The sequence below is a fragment of the Mytilus californianus genome, unplaced genomic scaffold (assembly GCF_021869535.1).
Source record: "Mytilus californianus isolate M0D057914Y unplaced genomic scaffold, xbMytCali1.0.p SCAF_6, whole genome shotgun sequence".
NCBI lineage: Eukaryota > Metazoa > Mollusca > Bivalvia > Mytilida > Mytilidae > Mytilus > Mytilus californianus.
Window position 1 is genome coordinate 7,667,346 of NW_026262712.1, and position 24,149 is coordinate 7,691,494.

The window sequence follows — 24,149 nt, forward strand, 5'->3', positions numbered from 1 at the left end:
TTTTTCCGCTTGTCGCAAGACACGAGCATTAGGTCTTTGTTAGTCTTGTGCGTTTGTTTTTTATTTAAGTTTATTCATATTTTTTGGAGTTTAGTATGTCGTCCATTTGTACTAAACTAGTACACATTTTTATTTAGGGACCAGTGCCTCCTCCGGGAGCGGGATTATCTCGCTGTGTTGAAGACCAATTGGTGGCCTTCGGCTGTTTTCTGCTCTTTGGTCGGGTAGTTGTCTCTTTGAAATATTCCCCATTTCCATTCTCAATTTTATGAACAAAGTCTTTGGCTTGCAGTTTGAACTTAAGAAAGGACCATGAAGTATCATATCCAAATAACATATACTTATAACCTTAAAATATTTAAATGTATATACATTTGAATTTTTTTCTGAGAAGATCTTATTTCACAATATTGATAGTTTCTTTCGAATTGTATCGTTTTATTTTTTTTTTCAATTCGTACCATAAGGTTAAATTAACCTAAACATGCTAAAGTTTCATAGTTTTTTTAAAGCTTAGATATTTTTATATTAATAAACGCATCATAGATACCAGGATTAAAACTTTGTATTTACGCTAGACGCGCGTTTCGTCTACAAAAGACTCACTAGTGACGCTCGAATCAAAAAAGTTTTAAAGGCCAAATAAAGTACGAAGTTGAAGATAATTAAAATATTATCCGTGAGTTATAAAAAAAGTGTTCAACCTGTGAAAGAAGTTTTTAATGTGTTTCGATGAAAGCACCAGTAATAAGCAATGAGATCGAATTGTTCAGACATTATTTTGCTTCTATGGTTATGTTACTAAACTTCTTATTTGAATATGACCCATAACAGTGATGACAGATAGACTGCAAAGTTTTTCCTGAGAACATTTATAATGTCCTGATATATCTTTTCTAATAATTCCTTTTGTTGTACAAATTAGTTAGATGGCTTACACTTTCATTGATGGTACATATAATAATAGAAAGCCATAGGATATGGTTTATTCATCCATGACACAATGTCCACATTAACATTAACATAATTTTACAAAAATCTGAATATAAATATCAAATCTTAAAATGAAGATAAATGCCAGCTGTCACATTTTAGGCAACATTTTTACAATGACCTCCTACCTAAATCCATGCAATAAACAGGTGTTGATGTGAAGTTAACGATCGTCCGCTTTTCAGATAAATCGAAAGTAGACTTCAATATTCCTATATAATGTTCAACTATATACATCCACCTGAAAGACAAATCAAAGTGTGACAACATAAAAACAATCATCGTTAAATTCTTTGATAAAATTTCAACCAATCAGATTCACATATTGGCTCTGACGGCCTTGTTGAATGATCTATCTGCTACAAAACGCATAATACAAACAAAATCTTCCAATGTACTTACAAAGGACAGTTGTTGATTTATGAGAGTAGAATTTGAAAATCACTTTTAAACATTGTTCCTCAAATGACTGATATGATGATTGATCTTGATTTTGATCAATAACACAAAACACATTTGTAATAATATTTGTTTAGATCAGGTCGTCTGGATGTTTACAGATATGCTTGTGATCTTGTTGGTTTAACGCTACGCATATTTCCATCAGAATAGAAATTTTGCCTAAGACTTCAGTTCAAATTGTTCAAATATATTGTATATACATATGTTTTGTTGATTAATGTTTCATAGCAACATAAGAACAAATGTGAGCATAAACTAATCAGAGAAACACAACACAAATAAAAAAGAGTTAACTCAAAATTGAATACACAAAAAACCTTTTAAATAGTATTCACTGGTTCTGACAGCTTGTTCAATGTCTATTATTAAAATTAATTGCAACTGTTTTAGCTCCTCTTGGTTAAACCTCAGATTATATTTTGTGTGTAAATAAACAAAATATTCGTATTTTATAAGATGATCTTTCTTATTTAAACAATTTAACATCATGTTATATATGAATAAAATATGCAATGATCAGATTACCTCCTGATGCTATTTGGAGGACCAAAAATATGGTCTGAAAAATGGTCTGTCACATGTAAAAGAAGAAAAAAACAGTTTGATTAGACCGAAGATACATCAGCTTACGTATTTTGTTTTAAGATTGAGTGAGATCAAAATAAAAGAGGTAAACGGATATCCCTTGGTCTAAATTTTCAGAGTAATACCAGTTGGAAATAACATGTGACTATAATCCACAAACAACCGTTGTTCATAGTAACATGTAGTAAAACTACCTTAAGTTTATGAGTTGTATCAATTGCTTGTAAAACAATAAATAATGTTTATATTCGCCCTAGATATGCCATCAATATGTGTACACCAAAAGAAGCAAACAGATTTGAACGTTCAAAGCGCATCACGTGACGTACTTATACTTTGTTTTAAACTAGCCTACTGGTTTATATTAAACATTGCAACGCCTTTGGCTTTTCTGGATATTATTTATCGAATTCGGTTTAGTTATAACCAAATGACTGAAGATAATTAAAACAGTATGTGATTTATACCCCTAATTTTATACAAAAAAAAAGTATTTAGGTAAAATATTATAATGTATTTAGTTCGTACACATCTAAACGTGTAATAACATTGTTTGTTTAATATAAATTAGTCTTATTTGGTCTATACTTCCCACTGCCAATTATGTCTTTTTGTCGTCTTTTAATCGAACATAAAATCGTGTCATCTTTTGACCTTTGCAAATCAACAAATGTGTATCCTTTTAGAAAAAAATAGTTTAGGTTTTGTAAATAACGCGAATGAAGCATTCACTACATGTGAAAAATGTGCAGAAGAATCCATAAGGGACAAAATATTCGTAACACTTGTCAATGATAAATTTACAAAAGAAATTAAAACTGTTGGTCTAAAGTGTTTGTAAATGGTTATATAAAACAACACGAACAATGTATAAATAACTATTCGCATATTTATAAATTATATGAAATGGCATTTCTTTCTTGATGTTGCCAGAAAAGAAACACAAGTGTATTGTTCAGTTAACACAAATATTCAGTTCTCGGTAAAACAGCATACCTGTTTGTAATATCAAGTCGTATCACCCAAGGATTTTTTAGTGAAGATACAACAGTTGCTACATTAATTCCAACTAGATTGCATTTTGAGAGTTTACCATGAGATTCAGTCCAGTAGATATGATCAGTTGCTGAATCAACAGCTATTCCTGATGGATATGAACTTGTCTTGACAATTGTCTGCAATGTTATAATCTTTGAAGGATATGCAAATCTATATAGAAATAAAAAAGTTATTGACATTAAATAGATTCGTTAACTATATTTATCTTGTATCTTATACCAAAAAAGTTACACTGTCTGGTCATATTACATTCACACTAAATTGAATCTGTTATATTATAATGGCAGAATAGTGTAAATTATATGCAATGAAGAATCTTTATTTGCATAAAGAAACAAGTACATTGAATTTGAGACACTAACTGGAACCATTTTTCAGACATACCTATTAAAACATATCAATTAACGCTGCACATTATTGACGAGAAAATGTCCAGTTCTTGTACAACATATACATTATAAGCTTGTCGAGACTTATTATCTCATTGTTTTCCTTTTACTCAAAATCCACTAAATTATTGTAATCTTTTAATTCAAACGTATCTAGATAAAAGCAGCAGTAGTATATCGCTGTTCAAAAGTAATAAAATCGATTGTGAGAAAACAAATCCAGGTAACAAACTAAAACCTAGGAAAACACATCAACTATAAGAGGAAAACAACGAAACAACAGAAAAAATGAAGTGCAACAAAAAACAAACGACATTTCAACATACATAGAAACGAACTATTAGATAAAAACTGTCATTTTCTTGACTTGGTACAGGACATTTTAAGAAAAATTGGTGGGTTGAATCTGGTGTTGTGGCTAGCCAAACCTCGCGCTTTAAAAACTATAAATACAAGTTGTCATAATTGAGGACAACGTTTTAAACTTAATGATGTTTTAAGAATCTGTTTTATTTGTTTTCTGCACGAACTATATACAAAATAAATTGAAAAAAATATTTTATCTTTATAATTATTATCATTATTTATAGAAGGAGTGCAAGAAGTAGTAGTAGTAGTAGTAGTAGTAGTAGTAGTAGTAGTAGTAGTAGTAGTAGTAGTAGAAGAAATAGTAGTAGTAGTAATAGTAGTAGTAGTAGTAGTGGCAGTAGTAGTAGTAATATCAGTAGTAGTAGTAGTAGTAGTAGTAGTAGAGATTTACAATAATTGTCTGACTCCAACCTGAGTCCGACTACGATTCATAGTAAGACAGTTTAAATGACGGGGGCTATCTTGAAAAAATAAAAATATTGTAAACATTGTGGTTTTGTAATTTTATACTTTTTTTTTCGTCGACTTATAAAACGTGTTCAACGGAAACTCGGTATTTTTTATACATCTGTTCTAAAGCCTAGATGTGAATTTAGATGATGAAACTGATATGGTTGTCGTTGCGCAAATAAGTAAAACAACATAATTTATGAAAACAAAAAGTCTTAATTATTTATTTATCTTTGCTTCTTTCACGAATGAATTTTGGATTGTACATCGTTTGTGTGATTTAGTTGTTCTTGCTTTTAGGAAGAACAAAATACGAAAAGTCAAACAATCATAAAACAAAGAATAAGTTAAAAATACGATATGTTATGAAATCCAATAAGACAACTTTCCATCAAATACCAGCTGACTTAAAAAACTACAAAATGTATGGGTCTGCGTACGGACTTCAACAATGAGCAATTCAGCTATAGTCAGCTATAAAAGGTCCCAAAATGACATATGTAAAACAACCGAAACGAGAAATTTAAAATATATTCCCTTTAAACGCACAGTTCCAAAAATAAAATTAAAAAAAAATTAATATGGCTATATATTATCACATACAATAAAGATAACAAGGAAAATGCATTGAAATTCACTCGCAGCTATAAAAAAAAAAAATTTCTGATCAAAAACGATTTTAAATAATTTGCAATCATGCAATTGAAATAGTTATCCTATCCTCCAAGATTTTATACGATGGGAAAAAGTATTGTTTAAAAAAAATGAGCAATCGTAATATTCAATTCCCTTCAAATAATTCATAAAATTGAATAGAGATCATATAGAAGCGATCAGATATCACGAGCACAAGATTGTTCTGAAGGTATTAGATTTTGAAAAATAAACTGTTATAAAGAGAGAATAACTAAAAAGCGTTTACTGCAACCCTTCAGGACAAAAAATAAATTGATGAATGGTTTTGTCCTATCATATTACAACTCAAAGATTTAAGACGGTAAAATTAATTAGTGAACACATTATTTTGAGATCACCCCTATAGCTTACCTCTATGATTTGTAGTCGTACTCGGACTCGAATTCGGGTAGTTTTTGTAAATCTCTACTATTACAATAACTGTTTAATTCCGACCCAAGTCCGACTACGAGTAATAGTAAGACAGTTTAAATGACGGGAGCTATTTAAAAACGATAAAAATATTGTAAACATTGTGCTTTTATAGTTTTATGCTAATTCAAAAGTTGTTTTTTGCGATTTTCAAAACTTCAACAATGGCTTTGAGTTTGTGACGAAGATGCCTCCTTATTCCATTTCACTTCGCCAATAACGTGTTCAACGGAAACACGGTATTCTGCTATAAGTCTGTTCAAAAACCTAGGTGTGAATTTGGATTCCATTGAAAGTAATGAAACTGGTATGGTTCAATGTTTTCGTTGCGCAAATAAATGAAACAACATAAGTTATGAAAAGAACAAGTCTTATTTATCTATTTATCTTTGTTTCTTTATAGCATGACTTTTGGATTGTACATCGTTTATTTGTGTTTATTTGTTCTTGTTTTTTGAAAAGTCAAAAAATCATAAAACAAAGAATAATTTAAAAATAAGATATGGTATGATTTCCAATAAGACAATTTTCCACCAGATACCAAATGACTTAGAGGATTAAAACTACAAAATGTTTAGGTCTGCGTACGGACTTCAACAATGAGCAACATTTATACCTTATAGTTATCTATAAAGGGTCCCGAAATGACATAAGTATGTAAAACAATCAAAACAAGAAAACTAAAACCTATTCCCTTCTAATGCACAATTCCAGAAATAAAATTAAAAATAGTTATCAAAGGTACCTGGCTTATAATTTAATACGCCAGACGCGTTAAAAAATTATATGGCTATATATTATCAAATAAAGTGTTTTCCCCCTGAAGCCAAACCACCTCCATATGCCATCAATGTGCAGTCCTGTCGTTTTAATTGTTTCTTCTTTTTCTATTTCATTTTGATCTACTTATCGGATTAAATTAGTCAGCATTTTGCGTCATTCACCGTTTGTTTTCAATTCTATGTTTTCTTTTTGAATTGTTTGTAGAAAAGCTAACATAGTACACTCTTTCAATTGCTTTGTCCACAAAAAAAAAACATGCTGAACTGAAAGGCTGACAGATTAAAGATCTTGTAGATTAGTCTTTTTGAAAGAAAAAAAAAGAAGCGTCGTTTGGTTCTTTGTCAGACTTTTTTTTAACTTTTAAAATCAGACGAACAATTTCAAGCTTACTTGACAGGAATCGAGGATGATTGGAATGACTTAGAATGTTAATGCTGATTGAATATTCATAATCATTCACGTAACTAATGATTTTTGTTTTTCATGCAAATAAATGCGAACAAGTGTATGCAGTACATGCACGATGGGTCCCAGACGAGGAAAACCGGTTTATTGAGACACTCGTCAGTGACGTTACAAAATTAGACGAGATATAACTGTTTTTGTCGGAGGACAGTAATGATCCAAAAGAACGAATCAATACAGTCGTTGACAAAATAGGTGATATTTTTAAAAGCACCGCGAATCGTGTATTTAAACCAAAGGGAAGATTCTATCCATCTGGATCTTCTAACCAACTCTGGTTTAATAAAAAGTGCAGGGATAAGCGAAATGTTTTTAATAAAGCGAAAAATCGTTACAGTTTTAATAAAAATAAAGAGAACCGAGATGAGATGAAAAAGTCCGGGAAAGCCTACAGAACCGAAATGAATAAAAGTTTTGAGAGTTTTCAACATGCACTAGAATCTGACATTCGTAAACTTTCGAAAAAAGATTCTGGTAAATTTTGGAAAATTTTGAAAAGATTTGATAGAGGGGGTCAGATAAATATATCCAAATTACTATTGATCAATTATATGAGTATTTTAAGTCATTAAAAAAGAGCGATGTTCCAGATGATAATATTGATTATGAGGAATTAGCTAATAGTATAAAAGTCAGGGTGTTATTGAAATTATAGATCAGGAAATTACAGAGAACGAAATACTGTCAGCTGTTAAAAAATTAAGCAATGGTAAAGCCCCAGGGGAAGATGAGATTGTCAACGAATATATAAAAAGCACGGTGAATCAATTTTTGCTTATTTACACTAAGTTTTTCAATTTAGTGTTTGATTCTGGAATCGTTCCAAATTCATGGCTTATTGGTATCATAAAGCCGTTATTTAAAAACAAGGGGGATCCAAATAATTTGGATAATTACCGAGCTATTTGTCTTACATCGAATTTAGGAAAAGTGTTCACCTCTATACTTAATTCAAGACTTAATGCTCTGTCAGACGAGATCGGGATTATAACTGATGCCCAAGGTGGTTTTCGAAAGGGGTATTCTGTCCAAGATAGTATGTTTGTCATGCATGCTTTAATTTCACTATATTTGAGTTCGGGAAAGAAATTATTTTGACCTTTTGTAGATTTTAGAAAAGCTTTTGACACAGTGTGGAGGGTGGGACTATGGCAAAAACTATTAAAATATAACATTGGTGGGAAAATGTTTAAAGTTATATTGAGCATGTAAATAGATATTAAGTCTTGTGTTAAAAATTGAGAACTAAAAACAGATTTTTTCCCGTGTGAGGTAGGTGTAAGACAGGCAGAAAAAATGTCACCCTTTCTCTTTGCCTTATACCTGAATGACTTGGAGGAATATCTGGATGAAAACTCTGTGGATGGTCTAAAATTTTTAAATGAAAAAATTACAGAGAATCTTGATTTGTATATCAAGTTATTTATTCTTCTGTACGCCGATGACACAATTATTTTTGAGGAGTCGGCAGAAGGGTTACAAAAGGCTCTGAATGTGTTAGGGCAATATTGTTTTGAGTGGAAACTCACATCAATGTATCAAAAACAAAGATTGTGATTTTTTCAAAGAGAAAGTTTAATAAGAATGTTACTTTTAAACTATGTAATGAAATTATTGAAATTAAAGATTCATATGTTTATCTTGGTCTGCTGTTTAATTACAACGGAAATTTCTTTCAAGCTCGGAAAAAATTGGTAGACAAGCTCAAAAAGCACTTTACGCTCTTTACAAGAAGATACAAAATATATCACTTCCGATTGATTTACAATTATAATTATTTGATGCATTGGAGGTTCCTATTTTGACCTATTCCTCGGAAATATGGGGGTTTGAAAATAAAAATAATAATGAAAAATTACATCTACAGTTTTGTAAGCGCATTTTGGGGGTGCGATCATCTACGCCAAATTTTATGGTGTATGGGGACCTTGGAAGATTTAAACTTGAACAGCAGATCAAGTTAAAAATGGTATGTTTTTGGCACAAGCTAGCAACAAATGATAAAAAACTATCGGGTAAACTGTATAAGTTACTTTGGTACATGCATGAGCATGAAGGTTATAATTTCAAGTGGTTTAACTATGTAAAATCTGTGTTTAATGATTGTGGCTTTTGTGAACTATATAGTATTCCGGGGCAAGTTGATTATAATTATATTAAAAGTAATGTAAGGCAGCGTCTCCAAGACCAGTTTATTAAAAAATGGTTCGCTGATATAAACAACTCATCAAGGGGGGGATTTTATTTACACTTTAAGGACGAGTTTTGCTTAGAAACCATATCTGTTAAAATTAAGGCGGGGTCATAGAGTAAATATATGTAAATTAAGGGTATGTAATACAAAGTTTCCCATCGAAACAGGAAGATGGAGAAATGTACCGCGAAATGAGAGAATTTGTCCACTGTGTAAAGCTGGTCTTGGGGATGTATACCACTATATATGTAAATGTACCAATTGTGAAGTTAAGGATTTAAGGGGGAAGTTCATACCTCCATATTATTTAAAATATCCAAATGTAAAAAAGTACTAGGCATGTTTAAATATTGTAATATTAATGTGCTGTCTAAGCTGTCAATTTTTATTCAAAAGGCAGAAAAGATGCTTGTCTAATTTAAAACTGTAATAAACAAAGACTTATTTCTGAAGATGTATAATTCAAATATGTATACTGTTTGTATTATGAACTATGTTGTAATTAATATTGTGTATAATATGCTCCTGTTACGCAGTCTTCTGCGGCTGAGTTTTCTTTAATAAAATATGAAACAATTCATTCGCAGCTATAAAAAAAAACCAGTTTTCTGATCAAAACCAGTTGGAAACAATTTGCAATCATTCAATTGAAAATAGTTATCCTATCCTCAGAGACCATATACAATGGGAAAACATGTTGCTTAAAAAGAAACAAAATACATAAAAAAAAAAATGGGAACAATATTATTATTCAATATCCTTCAAATAATTCATCAGTTAGAATAGAGAACATACAGAAGTGATCAGATAAAACAAGCAAAATATTGTTGTGAAAGTATTAGATTCTGAAAAAAAATTGTTATAAAGGGACAATGAAAAAGTGTTTCCTTCAACCCTTCAGTAAAAAAAAATGAATTTGATGAATGGTTTTGTCCTATCACATTGCTACATAAAGATTTAAGACTGTAAAATTAATTAGTGTACAAATTATTTTGAGATTACCCCTATTGCTTACCTGTTTGATTTGTAGTCGTACTCGTACTCGGGCTCGGAGTCGGGTAGTTATTGTAAATCACTAGCAGTAGTAGTAGTAGTAGTATTAATATTATTATTAGTAGTAGTAGTAGTAGTAGTAAGTAGTAGTAGTGATACTAGTAGCTTTACACAAGTCGACAACCTCACCTTTTAATATCTAATTAAATTACATTTCAGAAATTTTTGACAAAAAATGTCAACCAGTCATGATTTATAAAAGAGGAGAAGGATACCAAAGGGACATTCAAGGTGTCTTTCGTATGTCTTATGTTCGCGGATTATTTATTGTTGATGAATTTAAATGAAGGGTTACATAAGTCATTACAGAATCATTAGGTAATTATTATAAAAGAAATGGCAGTTTTCAATAAACATAACTTTAACCTAAGTTACGGTTTCTCAACAACAACAAATAAACAAACCCTACACTAAAACAGAGTTTACATTACAGTGGTGATAAGTATACCAAAAAACAATCATTGAGGCTTTTGATCATTTACACACTAACAATTTGGTACGACAAAAAATAAGACATTAGGTTTTGTTCAGTTCATCAACAATTGAAGATAACCAAGAAAAAAACATAACAAACTGTTTGAATCTTTAGTCAAACCAATTTAAATAGACGTGTTACGAAAAGGTATATACTCGACGCTGAGGTTGACAAATTAGACCTTAAATTCGGGACTGTGTCAAAGCATTGATTATCGATTAAAACAGGTAAAATTCAACTTGCGTGATGTTAACCAGGTATTCTACACACTTCTTGGTTAATTAAAAAATATACAAATTTAGAATTATCATTGCTTGTGATTATAGGATGGGAAAGTTTTACGTGTGTGCTGGGGGAGGGGTCGATGGTTTTTCTAGTATGCACATCTAGATTTGAAAGAAAAAAAATAAGCCAGTTTGATTTTTTGTATTAATTACGATATAAATCTGTCACTCCACTATTGAACCTCGTCCTGAAAATTCGTGAAATATTTGTCACTGGACGACTTTAAGCGTGTTCCACATATTCCCGACACCCGAACGATAATTCATTTTTTACATTATATGCTTTCTGCTTTTGTTCTACACGTAGCTCTAAGTTTATGGCGCCTATAGAGGGTAACAAACGGAGAACGTCATGCGGTATCTATTTGACCTAACATGACAAAATCCTGGGGAAATCTAATTTCATACCTGGCCGATTACAGGCAGTAATTTAAACTGTTGAGCATCATCCTGTTGTTCTAGGAAACTACTGTGTGTGATCCTTATATGTGATGTCCACAAAAACCTGCGTAGGTATGTAATGCCGGTATCTGGAGTAACATGGTGCCCGAGGCTGCGTGTCTGGTCTAAAAATGGCACGAGAATTGCTGTCAATTGCCGCTAACGCGATGGGCATTTTATGCCACCCGCCACGTAGTTGTTGATGATGTGCAACCGGCGAAAAGCGAGTCACATTTTACATTGAACCCTGACAAGAGAAGTTACAATTTAAGTTAAAGTTAGAGTAAAAAAATAAATAAAAAAAATACATGCATTTGAGTGTATATGACAGGAGTACTTTTCGAAATGTTTGAAAGGCTGGTCAAACGGGTAAGACAATTTCAGACCTCAGAAATTACCATGCGAAATGTTTTGAAACTTTGCAGGTATGTGTATAAGATGTCTCTTTCCAAAGATCTTCTGAGTCATTTCGTTGGGTCGAACCAGTTACATTCTACATGAAAATAACATTTAAGAAAGGTTAATATTTTTCTGCGTAGGTATTAACAGATTATTATACACAAAATCGTATCCAATGTCTAATATGGGCTAGTGAGGCCCTAGAGGTGTCATGTTGGTCATATGTACAATTGCCAAAAATCACGGAGTTCCAACTTCCGAAAAAAAAAAAGCTAACCAAATCCAAAATGAATCAATAAAAAGAGTTGCACATTTTCTATGTATAAAAAAAAATGTGCAAAGTTAAAAAGTGCCTAGGTTAGGAGTTTATTGCTCAAAACGGATACCCTCTTCTCCTGCTCGCCTGCACGTCCAACCTGCCGCTAGCTTGATTTCATCATATTATACAATAAGTCGGTTCTGCATTGTGTACAACCCGTCCTAAATTTCTGACCACGGGTAAACACACCTTTAACTAAATGTCCGTCACTTTTGATTTCGAAAACGCAAAAATTATGAATAGCAAGTTGCTTTAATTTTTAAGGATTGACGAGGGATTTTTTTCCCTCATTCATTATTCCTTTTCCTGTGCTTTCCTTCTGGATTTAACACCTTTATATATATGCCTCGCCTCATGCCAGTGTTCAAAAAAATATAAAAAGAAAAAAAATATTATGGGATTATCATTTTTATTCTTCACGGAATAATTATTTTTGAATATTTGTTCCATAAGGAATATAAATTTATAATGAAATTGTCTATGATCAAGTCTTCAAAGGGAAGTCTGTTATAAGAAACAAATATTCGTGGACATCATGACTATGCAGTTTAAACACAAGATTTAATTGATACACAGGTAATTTGAATCGTTAAATCACTTTTCTGTTTTGATACGGTACCCGCATTTAAAGTATAATTTGTCAACCTCAGCGTCGAGTATATACCATTTCGTAACACGTCTAATGATAACGATACGATAGCTTTGTTTATTAATTTAGGCATATGTTAAAAATAAGAACGTCTTTAAGCGTGCCTATTGATATTGTTGTTGAACTTACTAGTTATAGACACTGGTTATTTTTCCGGTATCCCACTAAAGACGTGTAATTTGTACAGGCGATGGATTTTCCTTGGTAGTCCGTGGCGTAAAAGAGATTTCCAAGAAAATGACTTTAAAAAATACTCGACATAACCATCCTGTCTGACCGTATCTCGGCCTGTTGCAGTGAAGGACGACGGATGGGAGCATAGACTGCATGCTTCTTAAAGCTCATAAATCAAAATAAAGTTTGAAAAAAAATTAATGGAATCTGAAGGGTGATCATATTCTCATTTGTAAGTTATAAGATTAAAACAAGAGTTTCAAACAAGCCGGATTGTAAAAGGTGTACAAGACTTGCCTCTTCTTTTTTTAGCATACTTGTATAATTTATTTCAAGATTATTTTGTCGAAGGTAAAAATTCAGATCACTGATGCATCTTTCTGATAGTACTGTGTCATCTTTCCGTAGAATTTTATCAAATGGAACTTATGAGGGCGCATCTGCAGGAAAAAATATGATTACACTTCACTTAATCAGTTAATTTATTTATATCTTTTCTTTATATTATGATGCATGGATTCTTGGAAGAGCCCGTACTTGTAAACGTAGGCGTAATTAATCGTCAGTGTTCTTAAGTTTAATTATGCAAATACGTATGACAAGCGGACATGTTCGGACTATTTAATTAAATTTTGTTAAGAAAGGTGATCGTTTTAGTTTTATGACCAACTTATGATTGCATGGGGATATTTTATTTACTGGTTTGTGCATCATTCCGTTCTTCCGTTCTGTTCAAAAGATAAAACCTTTAAAATTATATACCAACTGTGAGTTTGACCCAGATTAAGTGGTGCACTCAACATGGAAATATTATCAGTTCCGTCCATTCAGAGTGGGGACGTTGAGTCCGATGCCTCTTTTAGGTATAAAGTCACGCTCTCTACACGTTAATTGTGCATGCAATATTTGACACTGGACGTTAAGCAACCAACTGTCATTCAATTTACAGTAGCGTTACTTGAATTAAATTTCTGGGGAGGCAAATTATTTGAATCTCGACAGTTAAAGATTCACCTTGGTTTAAATACGTCAATGCCAGTAGGGAGTGGACGGTTATTTGAAAATATGAATCGCAAAATCGGTGTAGGTGATCATACTCTTGATAGGTCACACAATGACAAGCATATACTGTCTATGAAAAGTACAGATTTGTGGAATTCTATCAGGAAATATTATTTCTAATGCGTATTTGATCAATATATTTCAATGAAACTTCCGAATAAAGGCTTAATTCTCAGTATTCAGTTAGGTATTAGAAATTCAAATAGGTCCTGATCAATCAAACAAAAAATTACAGAATTATGTGTGACCTCCTCTAAAATGCTTTTGTACAGATTTGGGGATACTAAGTTCAAGATCCATTACGTCAATTACCTTTATACGTTTAGCTTTTTGTCAACATGTATGGATGATAATACATGGTAGAACTATTAAGGTTTGCTTATATTAAACAAGGTAGAATAGTACTTCATTTAATGTAGGGATGCCAAGTGTCTGTTGAAAACTTTGCCCACCAAAGTAACAAGTTAATGATTTACTCTTTAAAATGAATTCGGTGACCCCTTTTTATTTGTTAATCAATAAAATAGATAAAATACTTTTAGTTAATTAACCCCAAGGTATATCAAATATATATTCCCTAGAATCAACTTTTGTATTTGGACTCCGATTGCATTCCTGTTAAACAAATTAATACAGAGCATTCTCTAATCGAACACACCTGAATTCTAAAAAAAAACATATATAGGAATTTCTTTATCAATGCATGTTATAATAAATTCAAAATACTTATAATGTCAGAAACAAATCCTTCTAAATATTTTCCCAGCAACAAATATAATAAAAAGATAGATAAACTATAAAGAAAGACAGAACAAGGTATAATGGGGTGTTCATCTGCAAAGTATATTGAAAAATAATTGTCATAATCAAAACAATGAAAGATAACCCGAATCGTACGTATGATAGGTACGGGATACGTGTGTTAATATGCCATCAATCCCATTTTAAGCTATTAAAGATATCAAACTCACACATTTGTTTACAAATCACATGTGTTATATACAAACGCTTTCCGAATGAAATAGTAAGCCACTTCTTTGATATCCTTTTGATAAGATTCGTATTGTTTATTACATTTTTTGTTCCCGCTTTTGTCTTCTGTCTGGCCTTCTATTTAAGTGTTACGCGCCTGAATTAGAGTTTCAATTATGAGGTCGATTATATATTCAGTCAACCATTTTTTATTTTATATTTCACACGTGCCTTGTGAACGAATTGTTAAGCTTGATTTGTTTGATAACTTATTATAACTAGTCAAGTTAAAACACATAAGTATCACCATCTTACCACCAGCTGTATACACGGTTTAATTTTGTTCGGCTTATAAACGCCTTGTTCTTCTATAAAAGAGGGGAGAAAAATAACAGAGGGACAGCCAAACTCATAGATCGAAAATAAACATTGACAACGCCATGGCTAAAAAATAAAAAAAGACAAACAGACAAATAATAGTACACAAAACACAACATAGAAAACTAAAGACTAAGCATCACGAACCCCACCAAACACCGGGGGTGATCTCAGGTGCTCCGGAAGGGTAAGCATAACCTGCTCCACATGTGGCACACGTCGTGTTGCGCATGTTATTACATACCCGGTAAATAGTCTAATTCGGTAAGTCACCATCGTGAAAAGGAAACGGGATTGTAGTTACGACATAAGGATCATATCCGATATAATCCGTGAAACGGATATTCCATAACGGTCAACCAACTCGTAAATACAGGCAATAGTAGTATACCGCTGTTCAATAATCATAAATCGATTCCGCGAAAACAAATCCGGGTCACAAACCAAAACCGAGGGAAACATATCAACTATGAGGGGACAACAACGGAACAACAGAACACAGAACTGCAACAAAAACAAACGCAAGCATACAGAGAAACCCACTATTTGATAACAACTACAATATTCCGGACCTGGTACAGGATATTTAAAAAAAAAGTTGTGGGCTAGACCTGGTTTTATGGCTAGCCAAACCTCCCACTTATAGGCAATGTAAGCATGACCGCTAAAATGACAACATTACAATTAAACGCAAGAACACTAAGGGCAGAGAAATACCTAAATAAATGATATAGTAGTACATTACAACATATAAACCACAGAATAACAACAGACACATCCCATGAATTTACCGCAGTACACCATGATACCACAAATGCACTATACACTGTGCGACACATGAATGTATCAACGCCACAAAAAGTGAAGTATTTTTTGTTTTACTGTATTATCACAGGCACATTTCGAAAAATTTAATAGTTTAGTTTTATTGTAGACACGTACAAGATTGGGATTGAGTTTGGAATGGTGTTATTTTAAGTATTTTTTAACCATGAAAAGAATATGGGATTGTGTTAGTAATGATGTAGTTATTTGTATTTTCTAGCCATGTCGATTTTTCTTCAAAAACAATACTTTGAACAAATAAAAAAAAAAATCTGTGCATATAAATGCTTTAAACTAGAAATCATATAAATGAAATAGATGATTATTTATATTTACTTTAAGGTAGATTCATGGTAAACCGCCATCTTGGATTGTACAATAGCAGTTAAAAATCGGTCTAGTTATTATCCGAAATCTGCAAATTTTGAGACAGATTTGCAAGTTATGTGTCAGACTGTTTATTCGTGTAAAGAAAAATAAATGATTTATTGCATTATTCATTACGTTTAAACACATACCAAATAAAATCAACTTAGTCATTTAAGGGGATATAATTCTTTTAATAAAATATTTATACTGGAATGATAGGGAAATTTTCAATTTTTCTTGCGAGAAAACTAGTTCGGTGACACTATTTGTTTCTCTTAATTTTCTTAAAGCATATCATAAAACGTATCTTTTCATATTTTATTTTAAAATTCTATCTCATAGATTTCTATTAATGCCCAAAATTTGGTTTTGTCATGAATAGTCTATGCAAATTTTGTCAATGTTGTACGACTTGTGAAATATCACGGTAAACCATACTTTTTATTTTATTTAAAAAAAAACATATTTAAATCTTCATTTTGGCAAAATATAACAAAATGTTATCTGAGGAAATATACACCGATGATCTACCATAACATACATATCGAAAATAAAATAAAAATGACTTTAATATAAAATAAGATCATGCATGTAAGACCAAACAGTAAACACACTAAATAAAGACAATGTAAAACAAAAAAACTGCAGACGGACCACGAGTAACTCTACTTTGCTGACAAACAAGACAAATATGAATTGTACCGAAATTACAGAATTCAAACAACAAATGATAAGACATAATTCAATGTCCAACCAGTAAAACACTCGATGTCTTGATTGGAAAAAAATATACTGAATCCACACTTCTGCTGAACATGTTAAAATGAATTTAGAGAGCAGAAAATACCATAATGTATTCCAACATGTATCAATATTTATCTCTTTTCTGTATCTTGAAATTAGATATTCTTTGATATTTTGTTGAAAAAGAAACACTGTTAACCAACACCAATATTTAAATATACAGTTATTTTGCAAATCGAATGATGAGACGTTATTTAATCGAGCAAACTATGCGATCAGGCAGACCGTAATAAGATATACCAAACATACAATAAGTAAAAGGCAAAATATTGTGAAATCGTCACCTATAGCGTACAGTTGGGATCAGTTCCAACCCATTTCAAAACATATATCGAACTGTACAGATTCTTATGCTTTATTTCGGGAGAAAGTAGGTGGTAAATTCAAATTATCTGATAACTTTTACATAGATGTGAAATCGTATGAGTAAAATTTGACTATCACAGTCCTAAGCCTTATTAGACCCAAGTATTTTTGTTGTTTATATTAATAAACAACATATATACATATGTTTTTAAATATGCTTCATCAAAGTAATTTTGACCTTTAATAATTATTATCTTATCCCAACATTACGTAGTGAACTACTTTTAACTGTACACCGTGTAAGTTTAAGTGAGTATATTGTATGAAAAGCCTATAATGACATTGTACTGATAAAGCATTGTAATACCGTAGCTTAACTTCAAGAATGTTCAACGTTGCAATGTTTAGTTTTAAGTCAACAAATTATATGGTAAGCCTAACGGTACATTTTAGTTTTATATCAGCGTGCTATATTAGCTTAACATCATGTACTTTCGTCTGTACATCATGTTGTTTTAAATCAACTTATTGTATGATAAACCTGTTGTTTTATCACAATCCTAACATCGTTCTATCTCAACATAACATTTATGTATGATAAGTCAGCACCACACATTTTAGCTATCCATTTTATTTGTTATCATTGCATTCGAAGTGAATGACTGAGCATTATCCATCTGCAAGCTTATACGGTATCATACAACGCCAACTTCACGTCATGTAGTTTAAACTCAACGTAACATGTTATTTGCATGGCTTCACAACATAGTAACTTATTACTATAGTACTATAACTAAAGCCATTGTCATTGGAAGTCAACATAACGCAAATTCAACTTAGCATGTGGCAATTTCGAGTTAGCATTTTGATAACTTAATTCCTCATCCCGCTGTCTTAACTTTTACATTTTAAGGTTCAATAAAACGTTTGGTAATATATGACAACTGAGGCTTTCTAAACCGTCTGTATATTAAAGACTTGTTATAATATGTCCTTAAGTGACGAATGGGGAATAATTTTGAAACGTTGGCGAGGATATATTTGATAATGTTAACCGAGCTCTTATAATGGTAGAAAATATTTGTAATTTGTTAAATGTGTGGTGTCTGAGCTAGAACATTTAACCGAATTAATAATATATGTTGTACATTGCTTGAGTAGCTTCAACCGCACTTTTCGATTATTTTGATTAACTACACGTATTTACTGACCTAAACGAATGCTATTTACATACAAATAGATATAAGAAGATATGGTATGAGTGCCAATGAGACAAATCTCCATCCAAGTCACAATTTGTAAAAGTGAACCATTATAAGTCAAAGAACGGCCTTCAAAACGGAGCCTTGGATCACACCGAACAACAAGCTATAAAGGGCCCATACAAAACACATGTGTTTCTTTTTCATACAAATATGTTTTGGCCGTCAGTAAACAGTTTTTAGACTTAGGCGTATGAAAAGTTTGACTAACATTTTCGAAGAGATGTATTGTTTGACATTGTTGAGGATACCCAGTAATACAAATCTATTTGCATCATTCATGAATGATTACATGTAATGTTTGTCTTGAATTCTGTTTTTAAAAGGTTTGCATCATTTCAACAGTTGCACAAAATGTCTTTTAGTTTTTTGCTTTTATGGTGATACGTCAAAAATGAAAAAAAAATGATATTCTGTATATGATGTTTCAACTTTATGTCATCAAAGCAAATTTAACTTTTTTCAATTCACTTTTTATTGTTCCCTACAATAACTCATGCGGTGGACATAAAAATAACGGGCTGCCGTTCGTGTATCTGGTCTTGTTAGCGCTATTACGCGAAATATTCTTCCAAGATTTTTTTTATGAAAATCATATTTGTATAAGTAATGTCTCTGACAGATAAGACATGTTAGAAAGTCTGCGCCAACCAAATATTGTCTAGGAACTATCCCACTTGAAAATATAGTTATATCGAGAATTTTATCGTCAGTGCTCTCAAGTTTACATCAATTATAGGACTATGATGAAACTTATATTTAAGATTTAATTAAGTGATGTCTGGGACGACTTCTAACAACAACACTAATTACACATGTGTACAGGAATTGTTTCTTAGAAATATAAATTGTTAATAAAATTGCATTGTAAGTGCTCTTAATTGTACTTTTTAGAAAGCCTATTGTGTGGCTTCATTGGTACATTGTACACCTAAGGTGACACAACTAGCCTGATTTGCAGAATTGATTGTTTGTCATTTTTAACTCTCAACTTTAAGAATTTTACAACAAAACAAAAACAAGTTTGAAAAATTCCGTGTAAATTAGTTTTAAATAACCATGTAAACATTTGGCTTCTTCAAAATAATAGCTTTTTTTAGAACTTCCTAAATAAAACATAATGCTGTTATGAATTAGGTATAAATCTGTCGAATATAAATACGTTATATCATTATTAATGGTTACAGCCAAAACATTCATGGAAATAAAATTATATACATTTTTCTAGAAAAAAAATATGAGAGCAAAACAATTCACTAGTAATTGTAATAATTTTTGATTCTCTTTCAAAGGATATTGAAAGGCACTCAATTAAAGTCAACATCACGATGGAAGTACCAACAACATACATTTATAACGTGAATTTGTCAAATATTAAGTATTAAAAGTTGGATATTCTAAGCGTTAATTAGTGTTACGGTAAATATTGTATGCATATGTCGCGTTGACAGACATGTGTTAGTCTGTAGGTGAATAATTTTCCTTTATGAGGTGAGTTTGAACATGGTTTTACTCTAAAGACTGTTTTATCTAATGTTAGTTTTCAATGAAGGGTTGATAATATGTATAGAAAATTAAAGCAAGAGATAAACAAAAGATGGTGCATGAACTATTCAAACCCCATTAGGATTTGTAGAATTTTAATTTTTTATACTTTGCAAATAAATCTTGTATCTTCGTTTAACGTTGTGGTAAATGAAAACAGAGATGTCTATATACATCACTAAAAAAAGTCATATTACACATTTTACAATTGATAGAAATTATGTCTTTTTCTATAAACGTGATTTTACCATTTTCATTCGATGTTTCCCTTACTATTGACTTCATCAGAATAAACGTTTACATACCGAACGATGTCATAAAATGTATTGTATCTTGGAAAATAAATGAATCTGTTTTTGTAATCATAGTCTATGGCAAACACATGACTACTTCCAAGCTCTAACAGGATAGTTACATTGCGTGTATCAACATCGAATTCCTTAATTAAAGAGTATGTTGAGTACAAAAGTTTTCCCGAATAAGCTGAAAAAAAAAAAAAAAATACTATTAGTATCCTAATAATTTCATTAAAAAAAAACTATACTTCAATACATTAAATAGGATAAAAGCATGACAATAGCTTACAGTTTCACGTAACTCGCTATCTATTTATTAAGTTTAAATGGTTAAACTGAATAAAGATGTAAACAAGACGACAGACTAATATGCATACATGTAAATAATTTACAAATTATTTTAATGAACGCCACGCACAAAGATAAAATGTTATGTAATACCTACTGCTAACCTTTCATTTAGAAATAAAACGCATAAATAATGGACAATACAACATTTTTGAAAATAGTCATGTTAGCATATAGTGTCTTTTTTGTATATATTTTTCAGGCAGTACACGATTGCATATAAAAAAGAAAAAAAAGACAGACAGTTAAAGTTTAGATTTAGAAACAAGTAAAAAATTTACGCGTATATATTTTATTTCTTCTGTAGTGCACATCTGTGATATTTGCTATATGTACAAGGGTAAGGTTTCTTTGATGTCAAATTGGGTCAATTTACCTTGCTGGTAGAATGAATGCCAACCAAATCAAAATACGTTGGAATATATGGAGAACTACTAGCAACATAGCGATACATAATAAAAAAACAAGTATGGCACTTTTTACAGATAACACGCTATTGACTTCAATCTAGTAAACTTGAAACACACTTTTGGACCGATACATACAACATGTTACTGATATTAAGAATAAAATAAGCTAAGTATGTTGAATAAGAAGAGGACATGTTGGTGCTCTTAGTTAAAGCCGACACTGTGTTGTAGTATTAGTATTGTTGCAATCTTCATCATACAATCCTCCCCGTTTTACTCAATTTAATGATTTATGATATTGAGATATAGCTACCATTAACAAGGACAAATATGGCAAGCGTTAATTGCTGTGGGCATTCAATTTTGTTGCACAAACTAACGTGTGATACAAGAATGGAATCAAGACTACTAATTTTTATCGACAATTCAATCTTATGAATATACAGGAGAGCTGTTGTCACTTTGAAAATAAACAGACCAGAATTGTTAGCATGTGAACACTAATATTGCTGGTTTTTTACTTATTAATCGATGCTACAATAACCAAATATATACAATGTACGTTAACTGATTTTTTTTAGGGGCTACATGGATATCGATATACTTTTCGATTTTTAAATGGCAAATTAGACAATATATGTTTCTAATCATGTTCTGGATATCAATTGTTTTATGTATATTGAGAAATATTTGTTATAATTCAACTTAGTTTGGAGCAGACTATTCAAAAGTAAAATCACAAAAATACTGAACTCCGAGGAAAATCAAAAAAGGAATGTCCCCACTCAAAAGGCAAAATCAAAAGTTCAAACACATCAAACGAATGGATAACAACTGTCATATTCCTGACTTGGTACAGGTCAAGAGTTAGCAGTAAAACAGGTCTGATGCAATCAAGAGTTATCCAGAACGAAGTTACTTTTTACATGACTGATTTCAAAGTTAACTTCCGTTGCCAGTCAACGGTGAGGTTGCCAGTTCGAATCCCATACCGGTCAGGTGCACTCGACTCCAATCTTAATTGACTAGGATTGTCAGTTTTCCTACCTCAGGTCGGTGGTTCTCCCCTTGCACTCCGGCTTCCTCCGCCAATAGAAATTGACAGCCACGAAAAAGCACAATTGTGTAGAAAATATCGTTAAACACCAATCAATCAATCAATCAATCAATTGCCAAAAAGGTACATTTGTTCATTAAACAATCTCAATTATTATATAATTTTAATGAAATGGCCACCACCCTTGGTGAATTGGTGCAACAGATTTTCATCTTGATAACATAAAATAAGCTCATCATAAATACCAGGATTAAAAGGTTGTACACCAGACGTACGTTTAGTCAACAACACACTCACCAGTAAAGCTCGAACCCCAAAAAGTTAAGGCAAAATAAAGTGCGAGGTTTGAGAGCATAGAACACCAAAAATCCCAAAAGATTTTGTCAAATAAAGCTAAGGCGATCTATTCCTGGGGTTAACAATCCATAGTATTTTGAGAAAAAAAAATATTTGTAAACAGTTTATTTATAATTATGACCATATTAATGATAATTCATGTCAACACTGAAGTACAGACTACTGGACTGGTGATACTGTCTCCAGTGGTATTGACCCAGAGGTTGTAAATAAAAACCCACGGATTTATTAATAAAAGACTGCCTAATAGGCTCGAGACAACTACTTTGTACCTAATGTTAACGGTTCTTATTTTTTTTTTTTATTGTATTAAGGTGTATGTACAACATTGTGAGGGTCGCCAGTTTTGTGGATGAAGAACACAATCGCGTGGTGAAGTGATTATAAAATACGAAACTTTTCTTTGACACAAATTGAATTAAGGTGGTACCAAACACCTTGACTTAAATTAATTTGACTCGTTTAATTTTCATAAAATTTTGACAAAATATTTACTCTGACAAACATTTATAAATTTCGGAAAACTTGAACCACACACTTTCTCAGAAAAATTTCATTGGATATATAGCAGTGTGACAAACACTAATTTTGATCATTGAGAAGCTTAATATTTCCTTAACAATACAATGTCATTTAATCGTTTAGCTGATTTTACAGGGTTATCTCCCTGTAATGTTAGGTACCATCTTAACTTTTGTTTGATAATTATACAAATATAATACTTTTGTGTACACATGCTGTTAACGTTCATAAATGAAATAGCAAACACGTTAACACCCCAACACGCTTTTAATTAATTGATTTCGTTAGCCCTCATTACCCACACATTCTTTTTCTAATTATTCGTTAGAAACGAAGTCTCCTATATACAGAATGGAAAAAAAATTAGGACGTATACACAAGGTTACAAAGGGATTGCGAAACGTAATGAAATAAATGTTCTTTTTAGGCGTATCTGAATTTACACCAAGCTGTCGGTATATGAAATTGAATACCATTCATTTATCATGCTTTCAATAACAAAAAGTCAAATTGCCGAAATACCCGACTCATTGAAAACTATTATCCTACATTACGAACACTTCTTTAATATCTGTGAAGTTTGCCAGTACAATACAATACATTACACAAAAATACTCACATGTTCCATGTAGTGTGCAATGAAGTAAAAAACACAGACATAACCAAACTTGTACCTCCATTTCCGTCAACACCAGGATTTTCACAAACAGTATTTCATTGCAGTGTTACCGTGAATCTTTTGGTTTTATATCAATAAAATAATGTGTATATGTAAGCGTCATTTTTTTGCATGTGTAATTTTTCCGGAATATCAATTATCACTTGTTTCAGATCCTTTTTTGTAAAATTAGAATGGTAAGTCAGGGCAAGATAACTATCTAAGATACGTGGGATAAAGATAATTCATAAAGAAGTCGCTTTGTGTATTTGTTGTATCCCAAAATTATAAACCCGGTGTTAGTTGATGTTTTCATACTAAAAGAAAA

General features: G+C 31.6%; 1 long non-coding RNA gene across 1 annotated transcript; it reads right to left on the bottom strand.

The window, feature by feature from the left end:
* Positions 1 to 1,121: 1,121 nt before the first annotated feature.
* On the bottom strand, positions 1,122 to 23,935 carry LOC127706925 (uncharacterized). The gene is made up of 4 exons (XR_007984640.1): positions 23,783 to 23,935; positions 20,479 to 20,656; positions 3,037 to 3,249; positions 1,122 to 1,234 (listed from the first exon to the last, which is right to left on the bottom strand). It is a non-coding gene; the product is annotated as an uncharacterized LOC127706925 (long non-coding RNA).
* Positions 23,936 to 24,149: the final 214 nt, after the last annotated feature.